Source organism: Dama dama, chromosome 15, assembly GCF_033118175.1.
Source record: "Dama dama isolate Ldn47 chromosome 15, ASM3311817v1, whole genome shotgun sequence".
Classification (NCBI taxonomy): Eukaryota; Metazoa; Chordata; class Mammalia; order Artiodactyla; family Cervidae; genus Dama; species Dama dama.
Window position 1 is genome coordinate 15,645,732 of NC_083695.1, and position 21,370 is coordinate 15,667,101.

At 43.9% G+C, this 21,370-nt stretch overlaps 1 pseudogene; it reads left to right on the forward strand.

Annotated features, from left to right (window-relative positions):
* Positions 1 to 11,435: 11,435 nt before the first annotated feature.
* Positions 11,436 to 12,262, forward strand: LOC133070581 (small ribosomal subunit protein uS2-like; annotated as a pseudogene).
* Positions 12,263 to 21,370: the final 9,108 nt, after the last annotated feature.

Consider the following 21,370-nt stretch of genomic DNA (forward strand, 5'->3'; position numbering starts at 1 on the left):
TAAGGAGAGGTAGGGTAAGCAGATTCAATATTGGCTACTTTGATTTTGAATAATTGAGTTTGAATAATCTCAGTGAATTTGGGGACATAGGTGTCTGCTACCTGGGCCTGGGTGATCAGGGCAGGGGGATCTTGGGAGGTCCTTAGACAAGTAGGGTGTGGTATTGGTTGGTTTGCATTTGAAAAGTGCCTGAAGGCCAGTTGTTTACTATCTCTGCTCAGTTGTGTCCAACTCTTTGCGACTCCATGGACTGTAGCCTGCCAGGCTCCTTGGCTCATGGAATTTTTCAAGCAAGAATATTGGAGTGCATTGCCATTTCCTCCTTCAGGGTATCTTCCTGACCCAGTGACTGAACGCACATCTCTTGCATTGGCAGGTGGATTTTTTCACCACTGTGCACCTGGGAAGCCTAGCCTATCTCTAATTGTTTACTGTCTCTGGTCCTGGGAGGGAAGTGGTCGTCACAAGGTCATCAAGGCCCCAAGACATCAAAGCATCAGAATAAAAAGACATGATTAATACACACATATACTGACTCATCCTTCTCTCTTTGTGTAAAATGTTAAATTTATGGTTCATTTATACCCACCTGTCTAATTAACTTTACTCCTATATTTATCTTAGATTTCCACCTTCCATGGTCCTGTTGCTTTGCTTATTTGTTTTTATTTTATCTTTTATAATCTTATATAAACTATCACAAGTCCTTTCTGGAACATGAAAGTGTACAAACAGACATTTCAGTCTCTTGTAAGGACTTTCATACAAACTACTATATGAATGAAAAGTGAAAGTCACTCAGTCGTGTCCAACTCTGCAACCCAGGCCAGAATATTAGAGTGGTTAGCTATTCCCTTCTCCAAGGGATCTTCCCAACCCAGGGATTGAAGCCAGGTCTCCCACATTGCAGGCAGATTCTTAACCAGCTGAGCCACCAGGGAAGCCAAAGAATACTGGGGTGGGAGCCTATCCCTTCTCCAGGGGAACTTCCCAATCCAGGAATGGAACTAGAGTCTCCTGCATTGCAGGCAGATTCTTTACCAGCTGAACTATAAGGGAAGCCCAATGAGAATGAAAGCATACAACAGTTTTATAAGGAATCTGAACTCTACAGAACACTGCCCTGCAGCTGGATCACGAACATGACCTCCTAGTGTACAGGCCATGATACGTATTTTTTATACATTTTATAAAAATACTTTTGCCTTGGAATTTAGCAGAAAGCTTGGAGTAAGGAGAGTTTCCTTTCTTGAAGGGCTGTCTGTAGAAATGGGAATGGCAGTGTTCCTTTCCTCTGGATAAATTTCCCTATAATAAGCAAGTGGAGGCCTTTGGATTCATCTGCTGCTGCTGCTGCTGCTAAGTCACTTCAGTCGTGTCTGACTCTGTGCGACCCCATAGACGGTAGCCCACCAGGCTCCCCTGTCCTTGGGATTCTCCAGGCAAGAACACTGGAGTGGGTTGCCATTTCCTTCTCCAATGCGTGAAAGTGAAAAGTGAAAGTGAAGTCGCTCAGTCGTGTCCGACTCTTAGCAACCTGATGGACTGCAGCCCACCAGGCTCCTCCGTCCATGGGATTTTCCAGGCAAGAGTACTGGAGTGGGGTGCCATTGCCTTCTCCTTGGATTCATCTAGTTACACTTAAATCTGCCTCAGAAATAAGAACATTCTTTTCAACAGCAAACTCTTGTTTGGAGCAACTGACTCGGAGGCCTTACGTTCAGTCATAATGATTGGCAGGTGTTGGAAACGTTCTTCTTTCATGAGAAGCTGGTCTTCTCATGACCAGCAGGCTCTTTAAGGGTGGCCTAGCCTGTCTCACAGCTGAGAAAACAGGCTGGAAGCGTTAGTATCCTGCACTTAGGACCAGGATCACAACCCAGGCATCTGTGCCTTTAACAACTAGGTAGCTGCCTGGGTACCAGGGACAGCCAGGACAATTTTAGGTGAAAGTGACAGAAACCCAAATGAAACTAACTGAAGCCAAACAAAGATGGGAAGGAAGTAAATTCGCATTTCTGATACCACGCAGGGCCCTGTGGGGCTCCTGGGCACAAGGCCTTTGTATCCCCGATTTCTTTAATTATAGGCAACAATGTTCATTCAGCCTCCATGACCTTCTCTGAGTTCCAAGAGGCAGATTCAAACAGCTGTTAACCAGGGAAAGGAGGGGATGGGAGACCAAGGAGAAACAAATGATCTAGTGCGGCTTTGCAGCACAGTCCCTTTTCCCCATCAGCAGGCACGTACAACAAAATCTTGGAGCTGTTTTGCAGCTACTTGAAACCCTCCAGCAAGGAGAAGTTAGCAATTAATGGTGGTATGCTGCCCACAAGCATGTAGACCCCAGAGAAGCTGGACCTGAAGGCTGGTGATGCTGACTCCTACTTACCTCACCACCAACCCATCAGAAGAATGTCCACGAGCTGATCATGACTTCTTTGAACCACCGCTATAAAACTTCTCCCTATCTTCCCCAAGCTGGGACACTTGTTTGAGGGCTGAGCTCACTGTGCCCCCCTTCATCTGGCAAAGCAAGAAAGCTCTCCATTTCTACTTCCCCCAGAACTCTGGCTTCGAGATTTTATTTGACACCAGTAAACAGAGAAACTGATCTTTTGACATCATTACTCAAGCAGCGCCCCCACCTGTCTCTCTGTCTCCCAACTCCTTGCCTGGGTGTGTGGGGCGCTAGCCACACAGGACTCCCACCCAGATCTGGGATGCCCAGATCCCACAGAAGCAGCCCCATCTCTGCCCTCTGCAAACCAGTCTGAGTGAGGGCTCTCCCTGGAGCATTTGATCACAGGTTCATCCAGGACTGAGTGCCATTTCTGGCTCATCGTGGGTCATGCTCCTGGTCCTGGTTTGTGGGGATGGGGGAGCACAACAGTGTGACTGACAGTTCTCGGCAGCACCGCGAGCCAGTCCCCAGGAAGACAGGAGGTGTGGACAGACGTCTACCACGAAGCGGCCAGGCATCTCAGCACCCACCCTGTGCCCACACAGCAGTGCCTCCTCCCTGGATGCCTGCACAGCAGTTCTTCTCCCCCAAGGAAGCCTCCGTGCTGGGAATGTCCACGCGCAGATCCTCTCACTAAGGCCGAGCAGCAGCGATGTGGCAGGTGTTCTGCTAGCAGCCCCCTGCCGTGGGGAGAAAGCTTCCATTACGATGTGATGCAGGCGTGATACAGGCAGCTGCCACCGGTCGCTTAGAACCTTGAGTTTTGACATTGAACCAGAAACACATCGAGAGCTCGGCTCTCCGGCTCTCCATCAGAGCTGAGGCTGCCTGCACAGCTTCCTCTAGGGAGGGCGGCCTCCAGGGTCCAGGAGGGCCGATGGAAAGCAGGCACACAGCTATAGTGAGCACAAGCCTGGATTTGCGGTGCAGAGGTGGTTTCAGTTACGTACGTCTGCTCCAGGGACCAGGCCACGCATCTCCATATTTCCTTCCAAATACATGGACGCCGACAAATGGCCCTAGGTGATGGAGACTTGGTTTGGAAGTCATCAAAGTCCTCCAGGACCACAGCAATATCTCCTTGCCCACCTGCAATCCCAGGGCTAGATGCTTCTGTAAAGAAATGAAGCTGAGCGCAGTCTATTGCACGGAATACACACGGGCCAACTGAGGTAAATCTGTGATCAGACTTCCAGTGAGGCTATTTCTGTCCTTTGAACTCTGACACTGGTTTCATGTGGAAGGAGGTTCCAGCCCTGGGATGGAGCCGTGGTAGAGCTGGCACTGGGGCTCTGGGCCCTGTAAATGTTCCATGTGGCTCTAGGAAGAGGGACATGTATGGCTTTTCAAAACTGTGAGATCAAATTCATTGATTCTATCTGTCAAGGCTAGTTTCAGAGGCAAAAAGTATTTCAAAATGAAAAAAAAAATTATTTGCAAAAAAGGCGAGGGAATCATACATCAATAAAACCGATAAAAAAGATCCAACAATATCTAATATTACAAACCCCCAAAAGATCATCATTTTACATCTATCTGCTCATGGTGGGAAAAGATCAGCTCCTTACATCCTGGTGTTGTGGTACAGCCTCAGACATTAACCCAGAGCCAGGATGATGTGGTTCCTGCTGAGAGTCCAGGCTTACAGGAAATGCTCAAGCTTTTGTTCTTTGCAGAAACCGAAACTAGACAAAGTGGCAGTATTATTTTTCTTTTGTATGAAGGTACAAAGTGCCTTTTCTCCCTGCTTGTGGGAAATAAGCTACATGGTGATAACAGGGCTGAATCAAGGGCTGGTCTCCTCACGATGAACTTTATTTACATTTTGATCCATTTCTCCTTATTACAGTATCATCCAAACCCTTCAAAGATGTAATCAAAATCAGTATCACTCCTAAGAGTGATCAGGAAGTTCCTAGCGTGGTGAGGAAAAGTGGCTTAAACAAACATGACAAGTGTCATTTCACGTTGAAGAAGTTAGACAATGTAGAGCCAAAGTTGCCTCCTTCTATTTCTTTCTGTTTTTTTTCTTATTTCCTGAACACACTCTGAGACACATGGGTCTTTACATCTGTTGATCTTGATGAAGCAGAATATCCTGAAATGTCATTCTTCTCAGCACTTCCTCTCTATCCTGTGACTCTTTCGTTGTTCAAGAGGCTGCTGTTTGTTGCATCAAGAGAGGCTGAGTATCTTTGGCTTTGACTTCTAACTTTGGTTTTGTGTTGGCTTTTTTTTTTAGTATAATTTTTCATTTTTAAATTAATTTTTATTGGAGTACAGTTGATTTACAATGCTGTGTGAGTTTCTGCAGTACAGAAAAGTGAATCAGTTGTGCATACACATGTGTCCATTCTTTTCCTGTATAGGTCATCATAGAGCATTGAGTAGGGTTCTCGGTGCTATCCAGTAGGTCCTTATTAGTTACCTATTTTATATATAATAGTGTATATACATCAGTCTGAATCTCCCAGCTTTATCCTTCACCTTCTTTCCCCTTTAGTAACCATACCTTTTTTTTCTACATCTGTGACTCTATTTCTGTTTTGTAAATAAGTCCACCTGTACCATTTTTTAGATTCCACACATAAGCAGTATCATATGATATTTCTCGTTCTCTGTCTGACTTACTTCACTCAGTACAATAATCTCTAGGCCCATCCATGTTGCTGCGAATGGCATTATTTCATCTTTTTATGGCTGAGTAATATTTCATCGTATATATGTACATCTTCTTTACCTATTCCTCTTCAATGGACATTTAGGCAGCTTCCATGTCTTGACTATTGTAAACAGTGCTGCAGTAAACATTAGTGTGGAAATAGTGACAGATTCTATTTTCTTGGGCTCCAAAATCACTGCTGACAGTGACTGCAGTTATGAAATTAAAAGACACTTGCTCCTTGAAAGGAAAGCATTGACAAACCTAGATAGCATATTAATAAGCAGAGACGTCACTTTGCTGACAAAGGTCCATATAGTCAAAGTTATGGCTTTTCCAGTCGTCATGTACAGATGTGACAGTTGGACCATAAAGCAGGCTGAATGCCGAATTGATGCTTTCAAACTGTGGTGCTGGGAAAGACTCTTGAAAGCACCTTGGATAGCAAGGAGATCAAACCAGTCAATCCTAAAGGAAATCAGTCCTGAATATTCAATGGAAGGACTGACGCTGAAGCTGAAGCTCCAATTTTCTGGATACCTGATGCAAAGAGCCGACTCATTGGGAAAGACCCTGATGCTGGGAGAGATTGAAGGCAGAAGGAGAGGAGGGCGACAGAGGATGGAATGGTTGGTATAGAATCACTGACTCAAAGGACATGAGATGGTGAAGAAGAAGGATGCTGGCGTGCTGCCGTCCATGCAGTCGCAGACTCAGACACGACTTAGTAACTGAATAACAGCGACGACAAACACTGGGGTGCATGTACTATGTCAAATGATCGCTTTCTCTGGGTAAACACCCAAGAGCGGGTGACATGATAGCTCTACTGTGAGGTTTGTAAGGAACCTCCATGCTGTTCTCCACAATGGCTATACCAACTTACATTTCCACAGAGTAGGATTTCCTTTTATCCACAACCTCTCCAGTATTTATTGTGTTTATTTGTTTATGGTCTTTTTAGATGAGGTCAGTACCAAGGCCCAGAGAAATTCTGGTTCTTGCCCAGAACGTTCTGCAAGTCAAGAGACCCCTGTCCCGAGCTCTAAGTTGCCAGCATCATTCTCCCGGTCACCCCATGACTGTCTGCCTTCCCCCTGCCTCACCCAAAAGCAAGGCTGTCACAGAGCTGCCCCGCCCACTGGAACTCTCCATCCTGTTCAGCCAGATTCCAGAGGAAGCAAATTTATCAGCCCTAGTGACGAAGAGCTTTTCTTGTCAGCATTAAACTCAAAACCAGACTAGCCTGTACGTGTGATCCACGCTGATAATGTGTAAATACCTACAAATCCACCACCGTGTCTCAAAATGAGGAACCACAAAAAAAAAAAAGAAAAAAGAAAAACAGATTCAACATATAAACTTTCTCAGAAGCTGGAGTGAAGCGTCCTTCCAGACTAATCAGGAAACTGGATGTAATTTTCAACAGGCCCATCACAAAAGGTCAAGTTTGGCCCAGTGAGCATATGCCACGCACGCGCCACAAAAACAAACTTCAACTCACTAGTGAACAAAGAAAAGCAAATGAAGTCAGCAACCAAGACCTTTATTCCCAATCAAATTTCTAATAGAAAAAGTGATGCTACCAGTGTCAGGAGGGTCCCCCAGACCCCTTCTGTCCACACATCTCCCCACCCCTTCCTCCCATTTTTAAATTCCTTTTTTCTACAGCTGGGAGTTGGCAACTACCTATCTCGAGTCCTCATTTTCTTCCGGTTGCAAAAGTCGCTTTCTTGGCTCCTCAGCCAAGGGGAATTCGTCCATGTCTAGGGAAAACCAGCTGCACATTAGGCCGCTGTGGAGGGCTGGGTGGTAAGGAGCCAATTCTGTTGGAATTAGCACAGCATCACTGTCTGGCCGAATCACTCTGCTGTACGCCTAACACTAACACAACATCGTAAGTCGACTATACTTCAATACAGAATGAAGATTAAAAAAGAAGGAAAGAAAATACGTCAGACATTTTTGGCCTAGGAAGCCTCCTGTGGTAATGACGTCTCCTATCTCCTGAATTCTCAGACTTTAACATGTGAAGAATACCTGGTTGTTGTTCAGCCGCTCAGTCGTGTCCAGCTCTTTGTGACCCCACGGACTGCAGCACGCCAGGCTCCCCTGTCCTTCACCATCTCCCAGAGCCTGCTCAAACTCATGTCCATTGAGTCGGTGATGTCTCCAACCATCTCGTGCTCTGCCAACCCTTCTCCTTTTGCCTTTCCTCTTCCCCAGCAAACACTGGAGGGGCTGCCAATTCCCAGGGAGAGTTAAATTACCCCAGGAGCAGACATTTAAAATGCAAAGCAGCCAGCCCAGAGCCCACCCCACTGACCAGCCGCTTTATGTGACTCCACTCAGGATCCCCATCCCCTGCTCTAAAGGCTCCTGGGCCACACGACTAGGGACCCCCACACCCAGCGTCCCCTGAATGATCCAAACCAGCACGTGTGGAGGCTGCTGACCCAGCCTTGCCCTCTCCTTCCCACACAAGCCATAACTAGAGCCCGTGCCCACACCGCCCCTTGTCCCCCTACCTCCTGACCAAACGGGCTTCCCCTAGTGGCCTTGCAGTGCTCGGCACCTCCTGTTTCTAGGGAACTTTGGTATAAAAATATTTCTTCTTCATGGCAGTCATTCCGGGGTCTGAGTGTCTTTCCTGATAAAAGAAAGCAGATCAGGGTGGGGTGGGGGGCTTCTGCAAAGTGGAGGTTTAGCTGCTCCCTGAAGCAGAAGGAGTTATTACATCAGATATGGGAGCAGGGAAGACATTGCAAACATAGGCCTTAAGGCGTAATGAGACTGGCTTTCTGAGGGCCTGGAGGAGACCTTAGGGGCCAGAACCTGGGGAGCAGGGCAGGGCCCCATTCACAGGGTGCACCCTCCATGAGCACCTTCTGCTCTGAGACCTGGGAGCCTGTGGGGCCACGGGTCCTTCTCAGGGTCCTTGACTTGAGGGGCTGTGGTACAAATGCAGACAGACTGTCCTCGTAGGGTTCGAGGGACCCCACTCTGAACAGGACGTGGCCTGAGCTGCCACAAAAAACTCAACTGGAGAAAACACTGTGAACTGCCATAAAAAAGGTTTGAGAGGATATTTGATCAGTTAACATGGTGTTTAATAAACAAGGCAGAAAGAATCTCTCAAGTACTAAGGGCTAAAGCCCAATTTCAATGTGTTTTCTCATAAAATCCTTCCTCAATGCATTGCCTGGTGCATCTTCGTTAGGATTTGACAACCGGGTCCCGTCTTTGAGGACTGAGCTGTGGTGTGATGTGTCCAGTGGGAGCATCGGAACCCTCTTGAGAATCAGATCAGCTCCTGGTGAGAAGGAGGCGTGCCTGCCTCCCCCCGCAAACCGCAAATCCTGCTTCCGAAGCGGTGAGGGAGGGAGCAGGCCCCGGAGTGCAGTGCAGGGCTACAGACCTATCTGATGCCCCAGGCACTGTCTGGGGCATGTTTTTTTTTTTTTCCATTTTAGCTTTTGATAGATCTGTAATACATATCCAGCAAAATGTCAGATGGTGAGTATGCAGCTCAATGAATTTTCACATTCTGAATTCACTTGTATATTCCACAGCCTGATTAGCAAACAGCATCACCAGCAATCCAGAATCCCCTCAGAGATTCACTTTGGTCACTATAGCTCTGCAGGCAATCACTATCCTAAGTGTTCTTATTGAGATAAAATCGATATGACGTCAAATGAACCATTTGGAAGTGAACAGTTCAGTGTCACTTAATCCATTCACAATGCTGCACAACCATGCCCACCTGTTTAGCTCCAAAACACTGTCATCACCCCAAAATAAAGCCCCTCATCCAGGAAGCAGTTCCTTATCTGCAACCTACCTCACCTCAGCTCCTGGAAACCACCTCTCCGCTTTTTGTTCCTAGATTTATCTACTCTGGATATTTCGTACAAAAGGAGTCATGCAGCATGTGACCTTTCATGTTCGCCTCCTTTCCCTTAGTGTGAGGTTTGCAAGATCCACCCACTCTATAGCGTGTATCAGGGCTCCATCCTTTGTATTGCTGAACTGTATGAATGGGCTACATTTCCTCATGCATTCATCTATTAATGAGTTATTATCACTTTCAGTCTATTATGAATAGTGTTGCTCCAAACATTCATGTACAAGTGTTTGTTTTAGTACCTGTTTTCAAATCTTTTGCGTATATATTAAGGAGTGGAATTTCTGAGCCATAAGGTAATCCTATATTTAACTTTTTGAGGAACTGCAAAACTGTCTTCCAAAGTGACTGCACCATTTGACATTCCCACCAGCAATGCATGAGAATTCCAGCTTCTCCATATCCTTGCCAGTATTTTTTATATCTTTTTCACATCTGAGTGGGAACGAAGTGGCCTCTCATTGCAGTTCTGACCCACGGTTCCAGAAAGACACTGAAAATCACGTGCCTATTACCCATTTGTTCATTTTTTCTTCTGTAGAAAACTCTATTTAAATCCTTTGCCTATTTTTAATTAGGTTACTCATTTTTTACTGTTGAATTTTGGGAATTATTTCTCTTTTCTGGACACAAGTTTCTTATCAGATATATGATTTGCAAATATTTTCTTCCATTCTGTGGGTTGTCTTTTCACTTTCTTGATAGTATCCTATGAAAACAAAGGTTTTTAATTTTGAAGCTCTGTTTCAAGATGGTCACATAGTAGGACCCTGAACTTTTCTCCTACCATAGACACACAGTCTATAGCTACATATGGAATAATTTCCTCTGAAAAAAATAAAAGACCCCATAATTGTCTAAATAACTCCTAGTACATTGGATGAGTGAGAAAAAACTCACATCGAAGTGGGTACTAGAAGCTGAGACACAGTCTCACCATACACCCCACCCTCAGATGGAGACCCACAATCGGGAGGGAACTCCCATCCCAAAGCTGCTCCCTGAGAAGTGAAGGGTCTGAACCTCACATCTGGCACCCCTACTTTCAAGACTTGCACTTGGGAAATGAGCCCTTAAAACATCTAACTATGAAAGTCGCTGGAGCTGTCTACAAGATAGATGAGGCTGTCATAATCAGAAATAGCTGTGAAGGGCAGCATGAACTTGCTCGCCCTCCCAGGGCCTGGCGCAAGGACAGTGGCTGAAAACAGCCCAGACTTTCTGTGAAAGAGGCTTGTTTAGCTTGAAGCATCGGACTGAGGGGCCGGCCTCTAGCTTGACACCCTCTGGTGTTCAGAGGGTCCTCTCTGCAGGCCAGCAGGGGCCATCTTCCCTCTCTGCCTCACTCCACGCTGCCACTATTGAGCTTGTGCCCTCATCTGACACCCCAATTTTTGCAGCTGCCACCCAGGAGACACCTCTTGATTGCCTGGCTCTGCTGGCCAGTGGGCTGATGCTTGTGGGTCCCACAGGACTGTAACAAATGGAGAGAGGGTTTCAACAGACACAGCAGAGAAAGCAGACCAAGGGCGGTCAGCTCATCTCCACAGCTAAAGCCTGAGGGGCAGGCTGCTAACAACATGTCTATGGAGACTGTAATCCTTCCCAGAGGCCTGGAGGGCAGGCACTGTCCTCACACTGTCCTCTGCCGTGTTCCAGAGGGCACAGACCTCCCAAAGAGGAGCTGTACACATCTGGTGCCCCAGTTTTCGCATCTGGTTCCCTGGTTTTCACATCTGGTGCCCTGGTTTCTGTGGTTGACCCCCAGGGATGCCCCTGGACGCCCTGGCTCCGGGGGCCAGTGGGCTTGTGTTTGTGGGTCTTGGGGGACTGGGACAAACAGAGGGACAGCTCTTGGCCCAGGGCAAGCTGCCACCAGGGCACAGAGCAGACCCGGCAGACTGAAACTAACCCCCTTCTTTCTTTGAAAGGGGCCTATTGACTGACCTTCAAGCTCTAGCCTAAAGAGCAGAGTTCTCATTAAACTTGTATCTAGGGGCTTCCCAGGCAGCTCTAGTGGTAAAAGAATCTGCCTACTAATTCAGGACACCCAAGAGAAGCAGTTTTGATCCCTGGGTTGGGAAGATTCCCCTGTAAGAGGAAATGGCAACCCACTCCAGTATTCTTGCCTGGAAAATTCCATGGACAGAGGAGGCTGGTGGGCTACAGTCCATGGGGTTGCAAAGAGTTGGACACCGCTGAGCACACACACGCTGTGGGGCTGAGTGCAATCCTCTCCAGAGACCAGGGCGGCTGGTGGGTGCCATCTTCAAGCTTGCTCTCTGCCCTGCTTGAGGTCATCGCTGTCTCCAAGAAAGGAAGCTATGGCTTTTCTGTGCTATCCAGACAGGGTCCATATGGCATTGTTCTGGATTCCCAGCATAACTTAAAGGGAAACTTTCATGATACCTGGAACCCTTGATGTACTGCAAATGAAGGAGGAACATATCCTCAAATTCCTGCAGGAACCCACTTAGGTGGCACCAACATTAACTTCCAAATGGAACAGTACATCTACAAAAGGTAGAGTGATGGCATCATAAATCTGAAGGGAACTTCAGAGAAGCTTCTGTTGGCAGCTTGTGCCACTACTATCACTAAAAACTCAGCTGACGTCAGCGTCACATCCTTCAGGAAGTTTACTGCGGCCACTGGAGCCACTCCTATTGCTGGCCACTCACTCCGGGCGCCTTCCCTAATCAGATCCTGATGGCCTTCCAGGAGCAAAGAGTCCTGGTGGTTACCGGTTTCAGGGCTGACTGTCAGCCTCTGTGAGAGGCTCTACGTTAAGCTGCCTGTCATTGTTCTGCTCTGTGCCGTGTGGACACTGCTGTCCCATGCAACAACAAGGGAGCTCGCTCAGTGGGTCTGATATGGGGGGTGCCCGCCTGGAAAGTTCTGCACATGCATGGCACAATCCCCAGTGAACACCCACGGGAGGTCATGCCTGATCTCTGCTTCTGCAGAGATCCTGGAGAAACTGAACAGGAAGACCAGGCAATAGCTGAGAAGGCTGTGACCAAGGAGGGATTTCAGGGAGCACGGACCACTCCAGCTCTGGGGCTCACTGCCATTCACCCTGAGGTGGCAGACTGGTCTGATGGCAAGTTGGTACCCTCAGAGCCTACTCAGCAGCTCCCCACTGGGGACCGGAGCATCCCAGCCTGCCATCGAGGACTGGCCTGCGACTCCCAGTGCTCAGGACACTGGATGGGCAGCAGGGTCTTAAGCTCTTCTTCTACAAACTCGTAAAATGGAAACTGTTTTCAAATGAAAGAATAGAAGAGACTGTGTACATGTCTGTTGCCTAGGTTTTGTTTGTTCTGCCCAGAGGACACATTCCCTGATAGCCTGGCTCTGGCAGCCAGTGGGGCTTGGGTTCACAGCTTCAACAGGATGGTAGCAAACAAAGACAATTCTTAACTGGCTACTACCCCGGGCTTAGTGAAAAAGGAGCAGAGAAGAATGCCCATCTCTCAGCCTTCTCCAAAAGAGGTATATTTATATACTTTAAATGCTGTTGCCAAAGAGTCTGGCTTTCAATCAGCCTGCATCTAGATACTGACCAGGATCTTCCCCTTTGGGACACTGACAAGTCTTGGTACAGCCTCAGCTCCCGGGAGCCACCAAGAATAGACAGTCCGGACAGTCACAAAGGTTTGAGACACAACCAAGAGCCAGGGCAGGGTTGAACAATAAGGTTTGTCTCCTACACAGGGTCACACCTTCAAGACTGAGAAAAGCAGCTGTTTTAACTAACACACAGAAACCAGCACAGAGGGTCACGGAAAATGGAGGAATATGTTCCAGATTAACAGACAAGATAGAACCTCAGAAAAGGCCTTAGTGACACAGAGGTAAGTGATTTACCCAATAAGATTGCAAAATAATGGTTATAAAGATGCTCATCATGCTTAGGAGAAGAATGAATGAACAAAGGGAGAATTTCAACAGAGATGGAAAATATAAGAAAGCACTAAAAGAAATCACAGAACTAAAGAACACAGTAACTGTGCTGAAAAATAGAGAAGAAAGGATCAGCAAACTCTAATCCAGAGCAGTTGGAACCCACTTAATCAGAGCAGAAAAAAGAAAAAAGAATGAAAAAGGGTGAAGGTGGCATATGAGACAGTATCAAGTGGATCAGCATTCAGAGTCTAGGGATCTCAGAGGAGAAATGAGAGAGAAAGGGGCAGAAGGTATCTTTGAAGAAATAATGGCTGAAAACTTCCATAACCTGGGAAAGGAAATCGGCATCCAGATCAAAGAAGCCAAGAGGGTTCCAAAGATAAGCCCAAAGAGACCCACACCAGATTACATTACAATTAAATTGTCAAGAGTTAAAGACAAGAAGAGGATCTTAAAAGAGTAAAGAGAAAAATAACTTATGTCCAAGGGAACCCAAATTAAGATTATCAGTAGATAATCTTATTATCTTATTATCAGTAGAAAATAACTTTGCAGAAACTTTACAGGTCAGAAGCCAGTGGCATCATATAATTAAAGGGCTAAAAGACAAAAAATTGCAACCAAGAATACTCTCCACAACAAAGTTGTCCCTCAAAATTGAAGAGATTTCTAGACAAGGAAAATCTAAAGGAGATCATCACCACTAAACCTATATTATAAGAAATATTAACAAGACTTCTTTAAGTTGAAGCAAAATGCACTAACTAGTAACAGGAAAACATATGAAAGTATAAATCTCACTGGTAAAGATATATATATATATATATATATATAGTAAAATTCAGAATAATCTAACATTGTAAATGTGGTGGATTAATCACTTACAAAGCTAGCAGGAAGGTTAAAAGATAAAAGTAGAAAAATAACTATAATTACAATGATTTGTTAAAGGATACATAAGATAAAAATATGTAAATTGTGACATCAAAAATATAAAACATGGTGGGAAAGTAAAAATATATCTATAGAATGAATTCAAGCCTAATTATTATCAACTTAAAGTATTATAAATATAAATTGTTTTATGTAAGTGTCATGGTAATCATAAGGCAAAAAACCTATAGTAGATAAAAAAGATAAACAGAAAGGAATCTAAGCATACTGCTACTGAAAGTCATCAAATCACAAAAGAAGAGCAAGAAAAGGAACAAAGGAATTACAAAATATCCAGAAAACAAGTAACAAAATGGTAGCAAGTAATTACTTTAAATGTTAAAGACTAAATCAAATTGAAGTGACTGAATGGAAAAACGGAGAAGGCAATGGCAACCCACTCTAGTACCCCTGTCTGGAGAATCCCAGAGATGGGGGAGCCTGGTGGGCTGCCGTCTATGGGGTCGCACAGAGTCGGACAAGACTGAAGCGACTTAGCAGCAGCAGCAGAATGGAAAAAAAAAAAACCTATATGCTTCCTGCAAGAGACTCACCTCAGATGTAAACACACACAGAATGAACATGAAAAGATAGGAAAAGATATCCCATGCAAAAGGAAATCAAAAGAAACCTCGGTTAGCTACATTTTTATCAGACGGAGACTCCAATAAGCAACAAAGAAGGGGATTATATAATGATAAAGGGTTCAATCCAACAAGAGGATATAACATTTGCAAATATTTATACACCCAGTATAGCAGCGCCTAAATACATAAAGCAAATGCTAACAGACCTAAGGGAGAAACAGACAGAAATGCAATGATGAGGAGACTTTAATATTCCAGTTTCATCCATGGCTATATCATCCAGACATAAAATCAATAAGGCAATATTGGCCTTAAACAACAGGTTAGACCAGATGGACTTTGTCGTTCAGTTGCTCAACTGATACTCGACAGTGTCTGACTCTTGGCGACCACGTGGACTGCAGCACGCCAGGCTTTCCTGTCTTTCACCATTTCCCAGAGTTCACTCAAACTCATGTCCATTGAGTTGGTGGTGCCATCCAACCATCTTGTCCTCTATCATCCCCTTCTCTTCCTGCCTTCAATCTTTCCCAGCATCGGGGTCTTTTCCAATAAGTCAGCTCTTTGTATCAGGTGGCCAAATTATTGGAGCTTCAGCTTCAGCATCAGTCCTTCCAATGAATATTCAGGACTGATTTCCTTTAGGATTGACTGGTTTGATCTCCTTGCAGCCCAAGGGACTCTCAAGAGTCTTCTCCAACATCACAGTCCAAAAGCATCAATCCTTCGATGCTCAGTCTTCTTTATGGTCCAACTCTCACATCCATACATGACAACTGGAAAAACCATAGCTTTGACTAGATGGACTTTGTCAGCAAAGCAATGTCTCTACTATGTCTAGGTTTGTCATAGCTTTTCTTCCAAGCAGCAAGCATATTTTAATTTCATGCAGTTACCAACTGCAGTGATTTTGGGGTCCAAGAAAGTAAAATCTGTCACTCTTTCCATTGTTTCCCATCTATTTGCCATGAAGTAATGGGACCAGATGCCATGATCTTAGTTTTTTGAATGTTGAGTTTTAAGCCAGCTTCTTCATTCTCTTCCTTCACCTTCATCAAAAGGCTCTTTAGTTCCTCCTTGCTTTCTGCCATAGGAGTTGTATCATGTGTTACAACTCCTGAGGTTATTGATATTTCTCCCTGCAATCTTGATTCCAGCCTGTGCTTCATCCAGCCTGGCATTTCGAATGATGTACTCTTCATATGTTAAATAATCAAGGTGACAATACTGTCACCTTGATTGTCGCCTTGATGTACTCTTTCTCAGTTTTGAAACAGTCAATTTTTCCATGTCTGGTTCCATACCCATGAACAGCATGAAAAGATAGGGCACTGAAAGATGAACTCCCTAGGTTGGTAGGTGCCCAATATGCTACTGGAAGAGTGGAGAAATAGCTCCAGAAGGAATGAAGAGGCTGAGCCAAAGTGAAAACAATGCCCAGTTGGTGTGACTGGTGATGGAGGTAAAGTCTGATGCCATAAAGAACAATATTGCAAAGGAACCTGGAATGTTAGGTCCATGAATCAAGGTAAATTGGAAGTGGTCAAACAGGAGATGGCAAGAGTGAACATCAACATTTTACGAATCAGTGAACCAAAATGGACCAGAATGGTTGAATTTAATTCAGATGACTGTTATATCTATTACTGTGGGCAAGAATCTCTTAGAAGAAATGGAGTAGCTCTCATAGTTAACAAAAGTGTCTGAAATGCAGTACTTGGGGGCAATCTCAAAAACGATAGAATGACCTATGTTCTTTTCCAAGGCAAACCATTCACTATCACAGTAATCCAAGTCTGTGCCCCGACCACTAATGCCGAAGACAGACTTAGCAGACATTTATAAAATATTCCATCCAAAAGAAACAGATTACAGATTATTCTCAACTGCACATAGAACATTCTCCATAACAGATCATATTTTAGGCCATGAAACAAATCTTAATAGTTTAAGGAGACTGAAATCATATAAAGCAAAAAAAAAAAAAAAATCATATAAAGCATTTCTTTAGACCACAATGATATAAAACTACAATAATGATATAAAGCTGTGTGTAAGTACAATTACATTAAGAAAAAGCTGAAAAATTCAAAATATGTGGAGAGTAAATACATGCTACCAAACAATCAATAGGTCAAGGAAGAAATTTAAATGTTCCATGAGACAAATGAAAATTTACAAGATGCAGCAAAAGCAGTTCTAAGAGGGAAGCTTATAGTGAAAATGCTTACATCAAGAAGCAAGAAAAATCTCAAACAAGCAATCCAATATTAAAATTCAAGTAAGTAGAAAAAAAAGGAAAAAATGAATTCCAAAGTTAGCAGAAGGAAGAGAAAAAAAGATCAGAGTAGAAATAAGTAAAATAGAGACTAAAAAGGAAATAGAAAATATCAAGGAAACTAACAGTTGTGTTTTTTTCTTTTTATGATCAAATGTGACAAATCTTTAGATCACAAAGAAAAAAAATTAAAATAAAATTAGAAAGGAAAGACACTACAACAGATCATGAAACACTACTTATGAACAATTACACACCAACAGGTTAGATAACTTAGAATAAATTGATAAATTCCTAGAAACAAACTACCAAGACTGAATCATGAAGTAAAAGAAAATCTAAACAGACTGATTACTAGTAAGAAGATTGAATCAGTAAACAAAACTTCCCAAAAAACAAAAGTCTAGTACCATATGGCTTCACTGATGAATTCTTCCAAATATTCAAAGAGGAATTAATACCAATCCTTCTCAAACTCTTCCAAAAAACAAAAGAGGAGAGAATTCTTCCAAACTCATTTTGTTAGGCCAGCATTACCCTGCTACCAAAACCAGACAAGGATACTACAAGAAAAGAAAACTATAGGCAAATATCCCTGATGCAAAAATCCTCAGCTAAATATTAGGAAACCAAATCCAACAATGCATTTAAAAGACCAAAAACTGTTAATAAAGTAGAACTTATTCCAGAAAGGCAAGGATGGTTCAATATCCACAAGCCAACCAATGTAAAGACTAAAAATCATATGATCATCTGAATAGATGCAGAAAAACTTCACTTGACAAAATTCAGCATCTATTTATGATTTAGAAAACAAATTTTCAACAATATGATATAGAGGGTGTGTACCTCAACATAGTAAAGACCATATGTATGACATACCCACCGCTAACATCATACTTAATGAAGAGAAGCTGAAAGCATTTCCTTTAAGATCAGGAACACATATGGAGAGGGTAAACACATGCTAGGATGCCCACTCTCTCTACGTTCATTCAACATATCGGGTTGGCCAAAAAATATTTGTTTGCATTTTTTTTGACCAACCCAATAGCCTTGGAAGTCCTAACCACAGTAATTAGACAAGAAAAGGAAACAGAAAGCATTAAAGCCAGAAAGAAAGAAGCAAAACTGTCACTATTTGCAGATGACATGACACCACTTATAGAAAACCAGAGACTCCACCAAAAGGGAACAGAAAGGTTGGTCTGTAAACAAATTCAGTAAGTTTCCAGGATATATTATCTCTATACTTATGAAATAATATGGAATATACATATATACTGGTCTTTGTCCCTAGTTTCCAGCACAGAGCTCCTAAAAACCCTCATAAATTCCTAAGTGATAAGGGATCATCTAGGATCATCTCTTATTCCAATAGTTCTCTTAGACTTCATCCCTGACACAGGGCTCCAAAACTGTAAATTCCTAAGTGGTAAGAGCCCCAGGAGCATGTTTTGTTCTACTGAGATGGCTCTGGGTGGGCCCTTGCATGGGTCCTGTATGGGGGCTGGTAACCACAGAAAGATCAAACAATGATCAGAAGTTTGTAGCTTTCTGCCCTATTCTGTTTTCCAGAGAAGGCAGAGCTAGAAACAGAGTTAATAATCGATCATGTCTATGTGAGGAAGCTTCCATAAAAATCCCAATATTATGAGGTTTGGAAAGCTTCCAGATTGGCAACACTTCCACAACAGGAGAGTTATGCACCCCGACTTCATGAGGTCAGAAGCTCCTGCACTTAGGACTTTGAGCAGTTAATATCCAAAATATATAAAGAAGTCAGGATAGTCAATTTCTTGTAATAACCTACAATGGAAAATAATTTCAGAAATAATATATGTTTCTATGTATGGCTGTATCACCTTGTTGTGTACCTGAAACATTGTAAATCAACTATACTTCAATGAAATACATAAAAAAGAAAAAAAGAAGTCAGGGACTTCCCTGGTTGTCTGAGTGGCTAAGACTCTGCGCTTCCAGTGCACAGGGCCTGGGTTGAGACCTTGGTCGGGGAACTAGATCCCACATGCTGCAACCAAGAGTCTGCATGCTGTAACTAAACATCCCCCATGTCAGGACTAAGACCTGAAGCAGCAAATAAGTAAATATTTTTAAAAGAACTCGCAAAAATCAATAGTAAACAGAACAAACAATCCAGTTTGAAAGATGGGCAGAGGATCTGAATAGACATTTTTCCAAAGAAGACATGTAAGTACTTTAAAAGACCAACAGGTACTTGAAAAGATGCTCAACATCACTGATCACCAGGAAAATGCAACTAAAACCACAATGAGATATCACCTCACACCTATTGGAATGGTTATTATCCAAAAGACAAGAAAGAGAACCCTCATACACTGTTGAAGGGAATATAAATTTTTGCAGCTACCGTAGCAAATAGTATGGAGGTTCTACAAAAAATTAAAAATAGACTTTCCATATGATCCAGCAACTCCTATTCTGGGTATCTATCCAAAAGGAAACAAAAACAGTCACTCAAAAAAGATATATGGACCCCCATGTGCACTGCAACATTATTTACAGTAGGTAGCATGAAAGCCACCTAAGAGTCCATCAATGCATAAAAGAGAATGTGAATATTGTGAAATTATGGAATATTATTCAGCCATAAGAAAGAAGTCAACATTGTCATTCATGACAACATAGATGATCTTTTGAGGGCATTGTGCTAAATGAAATAAGTCAGACAGAGAAACACAAATACTGTGTGACCTCACTTAAATGCGGAATCTAAAAAAAATTACAAAGCAAAATTGGACTCATAGATAGACAGCACAGTTTAGTGGTTGCCAGAGGCAGGGGGGTGAGGGGTGAAAGGTGAAATGGATGAAGGTAGTCAAACAGTACAAACTTCTAGTTGTAAAATAAATAAGTCACGGTGATGTAATGTACTGTTGGTCACTATAGTTAATAATGCTCTATTGTATGTTGGCTAAGAAAGTAGATCTTAAAAGGTCTTGTTACAAGAAAAAAAATTGTAAATATATGTAGTTCTATGTCCATTATATCTCAGTTAAAGAAAAAAGAAGATGCAGAACTTGGAAAAAAGCTTTTCACTTTGATGAAGTCCAATTTACCTATTTCTTTTGTGGCTCATGCCTTTGGTGTCATCTCACCTATTCCATGGACACAAAGATCTATTCCCATGTTTCTTTTAAGATTTTTATAATTTTAGTTTTTGCATTTAGATTTATGCCTGATTTTGTGTTAATTTTGTGTTGGTGTAAGGTAGGGGTCCAACTTCATTCTCTTGCATGCAGTAGTCTTGCAATTTTGTTGAAAATCAATGGAGCATCCCTCAGTCAGAAAGGATACAGGACACAAGGTAATCCAGATTGAGTTATAGGCTCCAGGGTGAGGCAAGTGAGGCATCTGACAGCCACCTGGCTTTCGACCAAACACCTGCCCCACCAGCACATTAGACAAAGAGCCCTGTGCAGTCCCTGCCATATCCCTCAGGGACGAAGAAGCAGCTGTCAGTTGTGAACTGAGAATAGGTTTAAGATGCTATATGATGCGCAGGGCTGCTGTCTGAGCGCCATCATGAACGGCAGGGCACGGGGCGTGAGCTCTGCTGGTTTCCTCACAGCATGTCTGTGACATGCCCAGGGACCTCCATCTGGGGAGGGTTCTGCCTGCAGGGAGCCCTCCCCAAAGGGACGTACTCCTCGTTGAGTCTGAAATCAGCTAGAGTGTACAGAGAGTAGTGGGTTTGTTGCTTCAAGGCTTCCGCGATCTCGTGGAAAATTCAGTCCATCTATTTCTGGAGAGGTAAGAGCACATGTCACCCACAGCCTCACATACACGTGCACACAGAAATGTCACCGTTCTGCATGCCTGGCTCCGCCGAGCCGCATCTCCCTCGAGACACTCTGTTATTTAGAAGGGAAAAGCAGTGTGTGGAAGTAAATCCTCAGGCAGCAGAGGGTCTGCCTGCGGAGTATTGTTGTCATCCTGATATTCAGGAAATGAAGAGGCTCTAAATAGCAAAGGCAGATAATTACTGCCTTCAAAAAGAGAACAGAAAGCAAATCTGCTTCCATCTGAGTCAAGTGGATGCACACCATCAACATGCTTTTGATGTGGAGGTGGTGGGAGGCCAGTGTCACTCCCTGACACAGACCCCGAGGAAATGAGTCCACTTCACAACACAGTGTCCATCACTTCTGGACTGCCTGTGGTCCAGGCCAAGAGGGAAGTCAGCCCGAGAAAGGGCCCTCTTTCATAAAGCGCTTGTGTTAGTTCCTATCACTGCTGTAACAAATGCCATTTGGCATTTCTGGAGGCCAGAAGTCTGAGAAGGCCATCGGCAGGGCGGCGCTTCTCCTGGCGGGAGTGGCCGTTTCCTTCCTTGGAGGTTGCCTGTCTTCCTTGGTCCCTGGTCCCTGCTGGAATTGCATCACTCCCGTGATCACGTCTCTGACTGAATCCCTGCCTCCCTCCCATAAGGACTCCTATGACTACGCTGGGTCCAGTCAGATAATCCAGGACAACTTCCCCTTCTCAAGGCCCTTTCCTTGGTCACGCCCGCGGTCTCCTTGGACATATTCGGCACCAGGATCACAGGTCCTGGGGGTTAGCACATGGACATCTTTGGGGGCAGTTT